The following is a 4,732-nucleotide window of genomic DNA, read 5'->3' as shown; positions in this document are numbered from 1 at the left end:
CCAGTCAGCTAAGGGAACACAACTCACAAGGTCCCCCAGGAGTCCTGCTAATGGTGGGAGTGACAGGCACCACAGAAGATCCGAAGGGATAAACTGTGGGTCATGCACACTTTTTTTTGTAGCTTTCAAATAGCAAGTAAATAATGCCTGCCCCAAGTCCAATGAAATTGAAGAAACAAAAAAGCTGTGATTTTTTCAGAGGGATACATCACATGTAAGATGGTCTTCTGATACATGATGAGGCTCTCTGGCCCTGCCTCCATTATTGAAATGGAACTGAGACTAGAAAAATCCATTAAATAGTCTTCTGCTCTGCTCAAGCAGAAGAGAAAGAGGAATGGTGCAATTGGCCTGTGTCTTCACACTTTACAGCTACTATAACAAAATGCCATCAACTGGGCAACTTCTAAACAATAGGAACATGTTACTCAAAGCTCTGAAGGATGCAAGTCCAATGTCAAGGTATCGGTAGTTTTGATGTTAGATGGAGGACCTGCTTCCCGGTTCTCCCCATGTCTTCACATGGCAAAAGGGGTGAGATGGGCTTTCTGAGGTCTCTTTCATAAGGGCACTAAGTCCACCCATGAGAATCCCACTGCCACCACCTGCCACCTCTCAAACATCATCACCTTGAGGGTTATGAAGTCAACATATAACTTTGGGGGACACAAGGACCATGGTGTCATTTAAGCCACAAGGCTTCCAAACCAGGCAGAATTCTTGCTTTGAGCTGGGTTAGATTTTGTTTTGCTTGGTTTTTTAAATTAAAAAATAAAATAACAGGCAAGAAAAAGTGAGTCCTGCTCAGTTTGCTCCTATTGCATTGCATTCTCCCATCACACACACTCACTCTCTCTTTTCTCTCTCTCTCTCTCTCTCTCTCTCTCTCTCAATCTCTCTCTCTCTCTCCCACCACCCCAGAGACAAAACCAGCCAGAGTACAACTCCAATCAACTGTAGCATTTGTCAGTAGTCATTGGATTGCAAAGTAAGCTTGCCTGGGATCCTCCAGTCTGCCCCTATTTACACTGAAGATATTCACAGAAATTGCTGAGATCCCTGAGAAACACAGCATTGAGAAGTAAGAATTTCCTATGTCTCTGACTAAATCATTGGGGATTTGAGAATCTGTCAAGCATCTCAGGTGATCAATACTACACTGACCTGGATTTGACATGAAGCCAATTAAGAGCTAGACTGCCTTCCTCAACCCTCACAGCCATCAAGATGCAGAGAGAGGCTCTGGTGACCCTCAGAAGTATGTACAGTATCACCACTAGAAGTCACCTGGCAGGCATCTAACTGTGTAAGACACCACATGGGCACTCTGAGAGATAAGACCGAAAAGAAGGGCTAACTTATTTTTGCCTGTTCTGGGCAAGCTGACTATGGGGTCTCTGACAATATCCCTTAGCTTGCCTAGAACCTATTTTCTCATTCCTGACAAATTAGTTGAGATATGTCTTAAGAGTCTTCTCACCGCCTTAACATCATGTTTGCCCTTTCTGTGAATCCAGGGGTGTTCCTTACCTCCAGCCCCAACCAGTCAACAGTTCCTATACAGGAAGTGGTGATGGAGTGACTCAGGTTAGTTTCAGGAGCCTGTGGCACTATGAAAAACAAGTGATGATCCCAAATAAATTTATATAGGTAATCACTATCATCTTTACCACATTAGAAATGAAAACTAAGAAACATTTCATAAAGAACATTTTTATGGAAACAACTACCAAAATAAAATAAATTAGCATGAGAAGAATGATGTTGTCTTAGAATTTTAAAAATCTCTTTATATATTTTAGTATAAGATAGTCGGGTTCTCATATCTGCTTCTACATCCAGTCTGTTGAGATCCATTGCCTTGATTGAAATATATGAATAAAATCTTTGCATACAGAAAGAGATGAAAATTGGCTCTACATTTTCATAGTCTCTTCAGACTATAATGAATGTTCTTTTGGGACATTCCACCAAAATGCAACAATGCTGATTTAATATTACACCAAAACTCATTGACTCGTGCTAATGAATCTGAAACATATCAACACATTTTTACGTTCCTATTACATTAAATCCCATTAGTCTAAACTGCACTCTGAATGGGACTTTTATAACATCACACCTTGGTCATTTGGAAAATGGTTATTGAACAACGAGATTTTTCGAAATGTTCAGTGGAAAGTTCCAGTATATATTCATGAGAAAATAAGAAGGGGAAGGGAAAAGAATAGCTGAGTATTACTTTGAAAGTAATTGTTTTGGCCTCGGTGATCCCCAAGGAACCCTGATCCACACTCAGAATTTCTGGGTTAACCCATCACACAAATAATCACTGCAGATGCGGCTCATCCTTGTGCAGGGACTTTGCTAACCTTCTCTGTATCAGTCCAGTTTTAGTATATGTGCTGCCAAAGCAAGCACTGCAGATATGAAACTGTAAGAAACATCTCCCCTCTCAGATAATCCATGTTGGTAATGTCTTCTGCTTCTCTATCCAAGCCAATGACCTCCTGGTGGGAGTCCTGCAGCCAAACTCTATGCAAACTATTCATTCCTGCTAGCTCCTGGAAATTTTCCAATACAAAAGCAACTCTAAAGGAAGAATGAATATATTTAACATTTGCCCATTTTGTGTAGCATAATCTTTGCCATAACCAATGTTCAGCTACCAACAGATTAGCACCAAGCAGTTTGCTAGGACAAGATATGTAAAAATCACTCTTATGGGCTGGTGTAAGCCAGCTCCAGCACATGACAAGAAAGAGACATGGATATAACCCTTAATGGATATGGTGGTAAGGAATCTGTAGTAATTTTGGTTTTGCTTCTAAAGTCTACCTTTTGTCCACATGTTGTTTACATTTTCACAGTGTATCCTTGCTTCTTTCTAAGAGTCATCTAATCTTGTTATTAGGGATTCAAGTTCCAGAATACGGTCATCTAGGTCAGGCATACATGAGAACAAGCCTCCTCAGGTACAGGTGCACTTGCTGAAGCATGGTTCCATTGGTTTTGGGGACCTGTGATTGAAAGAGACAAAGCATCTGCCCCTAAGACACCAAACATACCACACCACAATGTATAACTGTGAAATCCAGCTTAAATAATCAAAGAGAAAGTGTGAGAATGCCAGACATAAAGCATTGCCTGGTTTGCATCAATTCTGAAATCCAGTCTGGCATGAGTCACTAAATCCTTCATCAGAGATCAGGACTGTTCTTAAAAATGATTCTCCATAATGCTTGACTTTACTTGGTAGGCTCTTTATTCTGTTTTTTTAAAGTTTCTTTCCATTGGGAAAAAAAATGGCCTAGTTTTCAGATCAACCCTCAAGGTAATACTATTAGCTAACTCTTCATGAATACTACCTGATACAGCATATGAGAAGGTAAGGGAGAAAAGAAAAAAGGGGGGAGGTTGGGAAGAAAATAAGGGAGGAAGGAAAGAAAAAAGAGAAAGACAAAGGAGAAGAAAAGGAGCGGGGGAGAGAGAAGAAAAGAGATGAGAGAATATATGAGAAATATACAATATTTTTAAATTAATTGGTATAACAGTATGCATCACTGCTTAATCCTTAATTGTGTGTATTGGAAATTGTTTTCTAAGAATATGCATACAGCTACCTCTTACTTTTCCCAGAGTTTATTTTATGATTCATTCCCAACCTTAGTGAAACTTAAATGAATTTCACTTACACCTCTATATTACACATTTTCAAAGCATCATAGTCTTTTTTTCTCACAAAACATATCACACTCAATGAAAATATGCATTTATAAATCATACAATGATGACACTTTATGCCAGGCAACATTTTCAAATTTTGTAAATATTAATTCATAAGATCCTGGCAATGCCCTATAAGATAGATACCAGCAGAATATGTGGCCTTCCAAAAGTCATACAACAAGAAGTGACAGGGCAAGATTCAAAATCAGGCACACTGGCATCAGAGTCCATGCTTTTGATCATTTTACTACATTTTCACTCAAGTATGATCTTGACATAGTGAATGCTGTCTGTTTTTTCTCACCAGACGTAAAAATAGGAATAATTTTACCTTATCCACTGTCAAATGCCCTAGTGGGTGCTCAATAGATATTTGTGAATTGAATGCCACTGGAAATACCATATTCCGAATTATGTATTTCATATACAGTATCTCATTTAACCCAAACACCCTAGGAAATCCTTGTCATGACTCCTCCCATTCTGGAAGTCCATGTTCAGGTGACCCTGAGTATGTAGAATCAGCTATTGAGCAGAATATTCTAGAAGAAAACTTGCTACAGTTCTTGCCATTCCAGAAAAAAAAAAAATTAGAAGGTACCTGAGTGATCAATATTATTACTGAAGAAGTATCTTTCCACATCCAAAGCCGCATTAACACAGAGTACAGTTAAATTTTAATGCATTGCAAGGCACTAAATATCATCTCAATTGTCATCACAGGAATTTACACAAGATAATCACATACCTGAAGGGTAAAAGGGCTATAAGCTGGCCATTCAGCCAGTCTTGATACCTAAAATCGGAGGAGAGGGGAAAATCCTAGAAAGATGTTGGTTAGGATGAAGCTAACCAGCACACATTTACTGCAAATCCAATAGACTACTTTCCCCATGGAACGTAATCTATCTTGAGACATCACAGGTGGCCTACATTAGACACAGCACCGCCCTTGTCACCCAGCTGGAAGCTCCATGGTCTCACACTGCCCTCTACAGCTTGA

General features: G+C 39.4%; 1 pseudogene; it reads right to left on the bottom strand.

The window, feature by feature from the left end:
• Positions 1-2,321: 2,321 nt before the first annotated feature.
• LOC121165467 lies at positions 2,322-2,421 on the bottom strand (annotated as a pseudogene).
• Between the last annotated feature and the right edge of the window lie 2,311 nt (positions 2,422-4,732).

Source organism: Ochotona curzoniae, unplaced genomic scaffold (genome assembly GCF_017591425.1).
Source record: "Ochotona curzoniae isolate NIBS_2020 unplaced genomic scaffold, NIBS_Ocur_1.0 contig_883, whole genome shotgun sequence".
NCBI classification, from domain to species: Eukaryota; Metazoa; Chordata; class Mammalia; order Lagomorpha; family Ochotonidae; genus Ochotona; species Ochotona curzoniae.
Note: the sequence above shows the minus strand (reverse complement) of the source record. Positions and strands in the feature narration are given on the sequence as shown.